The sequence below is a fragment of the Phacochoerus africanus genome, chromosome 4 (assembly GCF_016906955.1).
Source record: "Phacochoerus africanus isolate WHEZ1 chromosome 4, ROS_Pafr_v1, whole genome shotgun sequence".
NCBI classification, from domain to species: Eukaryota; Metazoa; Chordata; class Mammalia; order Artiodactyla; family Suidae; genus Phacochoerus; species Phacochoerus africanus.
In genome coordinates this window covers 144,908,496-144,919,202 of record NC_062547.1, presented here as the reverse complement: position 1 = coordinate 144,919,202, position 10,707 = coordinate 144,908,496, and positions in this window count along the sequence as shown.

Below are 10,707 nucleotides of genomic sequence, written 5' to 3'. Positions count from 1 at the left end.
CCTGGCCTCACTCAGTGGGTTAAAGGATCCTGCATTGCTGTGAGCTGCTGTGTGTAGGTTGCAGACAGCACTCGGATCTGGCATTGTCGTGGCTGTGGTGTAGGCCGGCAGCGGCAGCTCCGATTCAACTCCTAGCCTGGGAATGTCTATATGCCGCGGTATAGCCCTAAAAAGGAGAGGGAAAAAAAATGCCCTGCCAGACTATGGCAATGAGATTCCCTAGATTTAGGCAGGGCTAAGACCTCCTGCTCTCCTTTCATTCACTGAGCTGAGCATCTGTGGTGCAGTCTTCTTAGGCATCACCTTTTGTTCAGCCCTTACTGGGTGCCCTGTTGTGAATACAAAAGAAGTATCAAATGGCATCCTTCATGTTTTAGGCCAATCCACGGCCTCAGGTAAGAGATCTACATCTGCTTGACAGCCCTAAATTAAGTGACTGGGTGAAAGATTATGTACCCTAAAAGCGGGGAATCATCCATAAGCGCTTTTCAATGAAGTCCTTTTATTGTCTCCTCGAGATAATATGAAGTAATAATAAGATATTATCCACATATTATCCTGTTTCTCAGGTTCTAACTACAAAGTCCTTACTTCAGTTGTCTTTGCCATGCAAACAAGACCGTACCCCGTTTTCGGAAGCACAGGTGGAGAGGCCCATCTACGGAGGAGCTCAGTGGAGCTGGAGGGGAGAGGACATGCCTCTCTCTTTTGTACCCAAAATGATTTATTTAGACAGACCTATAAAGATGTCAAAGAGTTCTCAGGCTTTCCCTTCCACTTCTCACTGTCCCAGGGGACATCACACGTGACATAGGAATAGCCCAGGTGTCACATGACCATGCAGTCCAAACACCCTCTTTGCCCGAATGAAAGAGGGGTTGTTGAGGGGCAACAGCCAGGAAGACTCCCAGAACACCACAGCAAGGTCGCCTGAAGACCCTGGCTTCTGCCCAAGAGATATTTGACTCTCGTTGCCGAAATAGGAATAACTCGAAAGCTCCACAAGCCATGAAAAAACGAACCGACCTAATCAGCTTCCCTTATGAAATCAAGGCGGAAGTGAGAGACAGTAAGGCTGTAAGCAGAAGTGCAGGGGCTGAAAAGGCGGAAAGGGCTGCGTGCAAGCTACGTTCACGTTGGAGCCACACGTCTAAGCAAGCAGAAGCTGTGAAGTAGCTGTGCTTGGAACACATTTCCCCCAGACCACTCCTTAATTCTACGGATTTCAGTTTGAACATCAGGTCCCTAAAGAAACCTCCCCGCTCAATCCTCTCCTCGTTTGCCATCCCACTTCTAGCCCTAGATGTGGAAACTTGTTCAGGGTCCCCCGCGTGTGCCCTCACCAGATCCTGTCATTTACCCCACCACGTTCACCACATTTGCAGTAAAACATCTGTGAGTTGATCGGCTGCCTCTCTCTCCCTAGCTGGGCTCCACCTCCACGGAGACAGGGGTCACATCTACTGTTTTCTTTTTTTTTTTTTTTTGTCTTTTTGTTGTCTTTTTGTTGTTGTTGTTGCTATTTCTTTGGGCCGCTCCCAAGGCATATGGAGGTTCCCAGGCCAGGGGTCGAATCGGAGCTGTAGCCACCGGCCTACGCCAGAGCCACAACAACGCGGGATCCGAGCCGCGTCTGCAACCTACACCACAGCTCACGGCAACACCGGATCGTTAACCCACTGAGCAAGGGCAGGGACCGAACCCGCAACCTCATGGTTCCTAGTCGGATTCGTTAACCACTGCGCCACGACGGGAACTCCCACATCTACTGTTTTCTTACCGTACTTGCTTTCAGGGTTCACCCAGTGCCTGGTTGGCATCAAAAAATCAATAAATGTTTCTTGACATGTTTCATGAGAAGGAGGCTTTACTTTACGAGGACACAGCCCTGAGAAGCCCGAAATGTGGAGCTGGGCATCAGAATGAAGTTGCTGCACCAGCTTACATTCCACCAGCTGTGGGAGGGTTCCCTTTTCTCCACTTCCTTGCCAACACTTGCTATTTGTGGTCTTTTTGAGGATAGCCATTCTGACAGGTGCGAGGTGATATCTCATTGTGGTTTTATTTGCATTTCCCTGACGATTAGTGAAGTTGACAAACTAGTGGTTACCAGTGGAGAGGGGGGAGGGTAAAGCAGGTGAATGGCGTTAAAAGATACAAACTGATGACAGGGTCATTTTGCTGTACAGCAGAAATTGACAGAACATTGTAAATCAACTATAATAGAAAAACTAAAATCTTTTGAAAAAAAGATACAAACTGCTATGGATAAAATAGACAAGCAACAAGGATATATTGTAAGGCACAGGGAATGTGGCCATTATCTTATAATAACTTTAAAAGGAGTATAATCTAGAAAAGTATTGAATCACTATGCTGTACACCTGACAGTGATATAATATTGTAAATCAACTGTATTTCAATTTAAAAAAAAAAATGATGAAGAAAGCAGGTTGCTGGTTTCTGTGCCTGAAGAAATACCATGCCGTCTGATGTGGAGCCTGGGGCCCTGTGACCTCCAAAGCCCTGAGCAACTGCAGCTCTAGTGTCCCAGCTCCTGTCACAGGACACTTAATGGTGACTTCTTGGTTCCCCACATACATCCCCGAAACAAAGAGCAGGGGAAATGAAGCACAGACTATGTGCCTCATGAGCAGCACTGTTCCTAAATGGTGTTGCTCAAAGCCTCAGAAAGGAGCCCGTGAATTAAAGGTTTATGTTAACCTCATTTTGTATTTCTTTTCACTCACAGGAAATTGTTTTAATTGTCCATGCCCATCTGTTCAGGGTTGACTTCACTGGCTGTTTGAAAAAGTAGCTGTATCATGCTGCTTTGTTCTAGGTTATTTAGATAGAAAAAGGACCCCAATTGGTATTTTATTAGTTGCTATACCATAATTTGTTTTCAAAATACTGGATTTTTATTTAAAATTTAGGATACTATACATAAGGTCTTTTTTATTTAGGAGTGAGAGAAATGTTTTTTAAGAACATCATATCCAGGAGTTCCCTCGTGGCTCAGCAGGGTTAAGGATCTGGCATTGTCACTGCTATGGGTCTGGTTGCTGCTGTGGCATGGGTTTGATCCCTGGCCCAGGAACTTCCACATACCATGGGTGCACCAAAAAAAAAAAAGAAAAAGAAAAGAACATCATGTTCAAATACATAAATATTAATAAGTAAAACCCTTCCTTTCTCTTCAATTATGCTATACTTTGTCTTTTATGTAATCATTTTAAAGATAGCCTGGCTGTTGCACTGTCTGGTTTTTCTATACGGTTTGAAACAGTAAGGATTTTTTATAGAATAGGTAAGATATTGCTTTGAAGCAGTTTGGACCAGACAATTTGTTGTTGGGGGCTGTTTTGGCATTATAGGACTTTAACCTCTGCCCTCTAGATTCCAGAAGCATAAACCCAGCTGCAGTTATTACAATCAAAAAATATCTCCAAGTATTGCCAAGTGTCCCTAGGGGGCAGAATCATCACCAGGGAGAGCCACTGGTTTAGAGGGTGGCAGAGGCTGGGGGCCCGAGCCTGTTTCCTCATCTTTCAAGAAAGACAGGCCTAGATGATCAAGACGGCCGTTGGCCTTTTGGGTCATGTATTTTCCCAGTCACCAGTTTGGTCTCCTCACTTGGGGCCAGATGCAAAAATGCTTCCAGGAGTCCTGTTCCTTGGTGAAACCGTGGAACAGAAGATGTCTTTCTGAAACGCCCAGAGGCTCCCCCTCCCCGCCCCCCCGAGACTGTGGAAAGGACGCTGTTTGGAGATCTGGTCAGACGGGCCGTCTGCTGCTCATTACTGGCGTACTCACGGGGACCCCACAGGGACCCCACATTTCTCATCAGTACGAAGCACGGACACTCGGCCCCTGTCAGTGAACGGTTGGAAGACTCAAATCGAAAGTGCCGAGGGTTGATTTTCACAAGTGACAGCATCAGATTGTTACCTGTCAATGATTTGCCCTTTCCTGACAAAATGAATTTATCCTGAAGGAAAGAGTGGGGGCAGAAGAGAGGGTGGCTACCTGGTCCAGTCTTTGAAATCTGACCAGCCAGGAATGAAAGAAATACACTCCGTTTAGCAGCTGTGCAGTCAGAATACCACCTCGGACGTATCATTCTCTGAGTCTCTCTTTTCTCATCAATAAAACGATCACAGTGTCTGCTATACAGGGGGGATTGAGAGAATTATATTATGAAATAGATGAAGGCATTTTTTTACAAGGGTCCAGCATAGAGGAAGCACCCATAAGTCACGTTTGCTGTTGTTATCACCGTTATGAATGTAGAAAATCCAGTTCCTGTTGTGGCTCAGTGGGTTACAAACCCAACTAGTATCCATGACGACTCAAGTTCAATCCCTGGCCTCGCTCAGTGGGTTGAGGATCTGGCGGTGCTGCAAGCTGCAGTAGGGGTCACAGATGCGGCTCAGATCTGGCATGTCTGTGACTGTGGTGTAGGCAGCTCCGATTTGACCCCTCCACCTGTGAACTTCCATAGGCCGCAGGTGTGGCCCTAGAGAGCCATAAATAAGTAAATAAATGCAGAAACTACCATGCGCTATCTGGCTCATGGGAGAGAGATTTGGGAGCAGAGTTTCCTTGAGGATCTCTGAACCAGAGCTCTAATGGGAACTGCCGCGGAAATTGCTTTGCTAAAGTCCAACAGCACTGACAGGTGTGTTGGAAAGGTTCATCCTTTGTCAGGCTTTGAGCTGTGTCTTATTCATGTCTATACTCAAAGTACCTGGCAAGTGGATGGCCCAAGTAGGTACATTCAATCCTGCACTTGACAGATTAAATCTGTGAGCATCTACTGAATATGCCCCAAACAGCTGTAGGGTCTGGAAGAAAGAACAAAGATGAGCCAAAACCGGGGCTCGTGTGACAGCCTTACTGCAAAGATTGCAAGTTGAAAACTCATAGGAAATGGGCAGATGTCTGAAAAAACACACAATCTTTTTGGTCTCTTTAATTTTCCCACTTATGACAGACTCATTGTTAAAGAGAAATCATTCTCAACTTCGAGAAAACCAGCAATATAAGAATAATAGTAGCAGTTCCCACTGTGGTGCAACAGGATGGGCTGAGTCTCTGGAGCACTAGAATGCAGGTTCAATCCCCGGCCCAGCACAGTGGGTTACGTAGGTCGCAACTGTGGTTCAGCTGGCCCAGGAACTCCATATGCCACAGGCCAAAAAAAAAAAAAAAAAAACCCATCATAAAGGCAGACGTCATGGTCTCGGTTTTAGAGAGACCATGGGGAGGGGCAAGGAGAGAAGAAGGTCACTGTTAAGCAGTAAAAGAGGCACAATCTTCAAATAGTTTTGAGATTTCTGGCTCAGATCAGCCTGAAGAGAACTGGTATTTGACAGTGGGTACTTGTCATGGACAGAGGGTGGCAGGCGGTTGTGAGGGCCATGGGTAAGGCATAGTGTGATCCCCAGACTGGGTTGCAGGAGCCAGATTCCCTGACAGTGTAGGTGATGTCACACCCCTAAGAGGAACGTAATGGCTGGCCTTCTCTTCATAAAGATTTTTTTTTTCAGGAGTTCCCGTTGTGGCGCGGTGGAAACGAATCCAACTAGGAATTATGAGGTTGCGCGTTTGATCCCTGGCCTCAATCAGTGGGTTAAGGATCTGGCGTTATCATGAGCTGTGGTGTAGGCTGGCAGCTGCAGCTCCGATTCGACCTCTAGCCAGGGAACCTCCATATGCCATGGGTGTGGCCCTAAAAAGAAAAAAAATTTTTTCAATATGCACCCAAATGATAGAGATGAGGAAGGGGGGGGGGAACCTTTTCATTCAATCATCTTGAGAAGACTGTCAGAAAATTCCTCTCTAGGTGATTTGAAGCATCTTGTTCCTACAGGAAGAGGCCAGTAAGATTAAGCATCCCCCAGCTGATTAAATCCTGAAGATTTTGGAATGGTTAATTGTCTGGAGGACTTGCTAAATGGCTGGGAATGGCCCTAACCTGCTGGATGCCTGTGATTGGGGTCTGGACCGAGTCCCATGGGATGATTCAAGAGCCATAGGACCAAGCTGCTCCCAACTTTTTTCTTTTTCTTTCTTTCAAATTTTGCTCCGTAGGCTGAAGAGTCACAGAACTCTGGGAGAGGAACAGAATGAAGGTAGGCTCACAGGGAAAAGCAAAAGGAGCTAAAGGACATTGAGAGAGGAGAGTTCAAGAGAGCTTGGGGTCATTGTAGCTTTAAAATAAGTGCAAAGCAAAGTTCCAAACTGTGCCTTATTTGTTTCTCCATAGGACAACAGTGGGGGCACTTTCCATTACAAGGTCTGCAGCATTTTACACATAGGAAAATGTACAGTTTGGGGGTCTCCAGTCATCCACGTTTCAGAGTTGTCTGGTTTTTTCTTGGCATACTTCTAAAAGCAAGTATAACTTGAAGGCTATTTTAATAACCTTTATGGCACAGTATTAGACACTAGATGCACTTCATTGTTCCTTACCCCATATTTATTTCCCACCACATACCACTGCTTTTATATTAGACGTCTACCCTGTAGGGAGAAAAATGGGTCTAAAATATAAAGCCGGCCCTTTTCTTTCGCAGACATCCTGTAATTAGCTCAAGTTTTCATCTCTTCACAGCAAGATCCTGCTGCACAAAAGTTTTCTTTTCTCAACATGTTTTTGCCAGATGTTTCCACCAAAAAAAAAAAGTGGTGGAAGGCCAGGTTTTTTGTGCGCATTGGTGCAGACGACTTCCTCCTGAATGGCTGCCTCGACATGCCCCTCCTCCTTAGTTAAGTGAATGAGTTCTCCCCCAGTTCCTGTGTCAAGAGCATCTGTAGTCTCTGTCTTCACAACCTCTCAGCATGTCAGCCATGTGTGACTGTCACCTGAGCCCTCAGAAGGAGTCAAAATTTTCGTTTCACTCCCATTCATCCTGTATTTTTGGCACAACGAACCCAAAATAAACACTTCAGCTTTTTGACCAAAGAAAACTCCATCACTGGAAATTAACATGTGACATTGCTGCTCTCTTTCCGGCTTACAGTTTTGTCTGATTAAGGGATGATTCTTGGTGCAGTGTTGCAATATTATGATCAGTTTGAATCCTTATTAGCAGTTAGGTTCTGTCTACTCTGTTTCAGATAGCAAGGTTTTCAGCTTTGCTAGAGAATATTTCTATGTATTCTAAAATACACCCCCCTCCAAAAAAGGAGTTCCCGTTGTAGCTCAGCCAGTTAAGAACCCAGCTAGTATCCATGAGGATGTGGATTTGATCCCTGGCCTCGCTCAGTGAGTTAAGAATCTGGTGTTGCCACAAGCTGCAGCATAGGTCATAGGTGCTGCTCAGATCTGGCGTTGCCGTGGCTGCGGTGTGGGCTGGCAACTACAGCTCCAATTTGACCCCTAGCCCGAGAACTTCCATATGCCACAGGAGTAGTCCTAAAAAGACAAATAAAATAAAATATTTTCCACCCTTATGACCTGTCTCTGCTATCCACACCACATTTTTAAGGTCACTAGTGGAGGTGACCTTAGGAAATCTGATTCAGTCCCCTTATTTGGTAGCTGGCAAAACAGAGGGAGTTGCCCCAATTGTACACCTGATTAGTAAAGACATCTTGACCTTCATTCTCTATTCCACATCTGCTATAACAGATGGCACTGAATTTTCATGCAGAAGCCCAGAACAAAACAACAACAAATTCCCGTCACCCTTTAGCAGTGATATAGGCTCAGTATCCTTGGTGGGAATGTCCACATATCCCTCCTACCAGTGGTAAATCAATATTTTGCTCCAACTACCTCATGAGTTGTGCTGATGGAGCCACACTCTCATTTCATAAACTTGGACTATAACATGATTGTAAGTTCCCACAAGGACGGGTAGCATATAGTTAAAGAGGAGAAGGAGTTCTCGTGTGGTGCAGCAGGTTAAGAATCTGGCTTTGTCACCGCAGATGCTCGGGTTGCTGCTATGGTGCAGGTTTGATCCCTGGCCTTGGAACTTCCACATGTCTTGGGCATGGCCAAGAAAAAAAAAATTGAAGGAGAAAAGGCTTTCGAGTTAGATATGAGTCCAGATCTCAACTTTGCCTTTTATAGAAATGACCTTGGGCAAGTTATTTAATTTCGCTATGCCTCAGTTTTAGCATTTAAAAAATTGGATTGGTAATAAGAATTTCTTCAGTGAGTTGTTATGAGGGATGAATAGGTGCATGGAGGAGCATAAGAGTAGACAGTGCAATATCTGACACGTAGCAAGCACCTGACTTTGGCTTTTGCTACTTGGTTAAAATCACAATGGTGGGTGGCTGCCTGGAGGCAGAGGTGGGGAGAAAGGCAGCAGAAGGCAGTGTCACAGAGGAGCTTGCCGTCTCAAGCCCAGGTTCCTAGACATTGCGAGTCCTCACGGAGTTCCTCCTCACCGCTCCCTCCCAAGCACAAGGAGCACCGCATTTCCTCCCAGCCCCCCATCGGTTAAGTGGGCCAAGGCCAGGACTAGGGTGAGACCAGTAAGTTGCCTAAGACGAAAAGTCTAAGAAGCCCCTCACTGTCAGGGTCCCGCCAGTGTCAGTCCTGTGCTTGCACAACCCAAGAGACCAAGCGCCCTTAGAGGTCACCCTAAGGCTCCACCCCTCTCAGCCTCCTCCCAGCCCTGAGTAGGACCACGGGACAAGCTCTGGCCAGGGAGCTGCACCTGGAGGTGACCCTTAAGAGCAAGCACTGGATGATCCTCTTTGTCATCCTTCTCTGCCTCAGCAGCCGAGGAGGGTGCCCATTCTAGATAGCAGAGCTCAGTGTCTCCGTGTCAGTAAGGTCTCTCCCAGCCTATGTGGACATGGAGTGTGATCAGGAAATGAAACTGAGAGTTCCAGCGGTGGCTCAGAGGGTTAAGAATCCGACATGGTGTCTATGTTTGATGATCCCCTGTCCTCACTCAGTGAAGGATGCGGCTTGGATTGGGCATTGCTGTGGCATAGGCTGGAAGCTGTACCTCCAGTTCAAGCCCTAGACTGAGAACTTCCACATGCTGCCTGTGTGGCCATAAAAAGAAGGAAAGAAGGAAGGAAGAAAGGCAGGCCAGCAGGTGGGAGGAAGGAGGGCGGAAGGGAGGAAGGAAGGAAATTGTGTTGAGCCACTGAGATCTGAAGGGTTTTTTTGGGGGGGGTTGTTGTTGTTCTTGTTTTTCTTGCTGCTGCTGTAACAAACTTAGCCTATTTTTATTCTCATTATTAGCATTATTCCAGTCAAAATAAACCCCTTCTTGTCACTCTCCACCTGCATAATGAACCCAGGAAGAGTGAGGTTTAAATGTGAGCCTTGACCGTTTTCTGGTTGTATTTTCTCTGAATGTCATTCAGTTGATAAAATGGTGCTAATAATCCATGACTCACTGGGTTACTAGATATGGGGTTTTTTAGGGGGCGGGGGGCAGAGAGCGTTTGCATCCTAGTTGACGGTACATGGGAGCATTGTTCCTGAGAAGCTTCTCACGGAGAGGGAATACCTCTCTATACTCCCAAGTCCTCACACAGCGTCTTGGCAAGTTACAAACGTTTAATAGGTGTTGGTGGATTAAGTAAAAGAAGACTGCTTTACAAGTTACAGCAAATTCTCTACATAGTAAAAGCTATGAGCCATCAGTGAAACAAGAAAATGGCCCAGATTTTCTCCTGTGACGCCCCGTGAGTCTCTTATTTTTTTCAGTTCCTGGATCAGCTTGGTTGTCAAGGTTACCTCTCATCTTCTTTGGAATATTATTAGATATTGACCCATATAGTGTCAAAATTATACATAGACCTGGATGTGTTTTCCTCCGCCACTGTGCTGACCACTGTCACTCTCTTTCCTGATCTGTTTCCCTCATTCTACTGTAATTTTGAGTTCGTGAAAGATTTTACAGCTCGGCTCTTCGCCAGAACAAGATATCAGTCTGTTTTATGCCGACTCAGGGGGATTTCAAGGGACTGGATTCAAACCTCGCAGAAGTTGCGAAATTCTTTCCGTAGCCTTAGGCAAGATTCTATCTCTTCTTTCTAAATGAAGTAGATATTCCCTGGAGTTCCCCTCTTCCTTCTGATCAGTTCTCTTACTTTCTCAACCTTTCATCATCGTCGCCATCGTCACCATCACCGTCTTAGCAGTTAGTTTGACCCTCTGTTACCCTGTCTGCTCTAAGAGCTCTGCATGCCTTGTGTCAATTAAGCCCCACCACAGGCTTGTGAAACATGCTAGCACTCACCCTCTTCTACGAATGAGCAAACTGAGGCTCGAGAGAACAAGTGACTTGTATCAGATATAGTGACTAAATATCAGGGCTAACGTCAAACTCGGGTTCCATTTGACTCCGAATCCGGTGACCTTACCTCGCCCTTGCTCTGACTTAGCAAGAGAGAGACGTGAAGATCTCAGAGCGGGCCCAATTTCTGCCTGTTTCCTGAGGTTTTAAAGCACAAATTTGATATCATGCTAAATAAAGTTAGTCAGACAGTGAGACACAGACAGACTCACTGACTTTGAAAACTTATTACCAAAAGGGACAGGTTGAGGGGGAGGGACCAACTGGGAGTTTGAGATAGAAATGTTCTAAAATTAGGTTGTGTTGATGGCTCTAAACCTATAAATATAATAAAATTAATTGTATTTTAAAAGCACATATTTGAAAAATGGCAGCGATAGCTAATATCCCGAGTATTTCAGTAGGGATGGGAAATGGAGAAGAA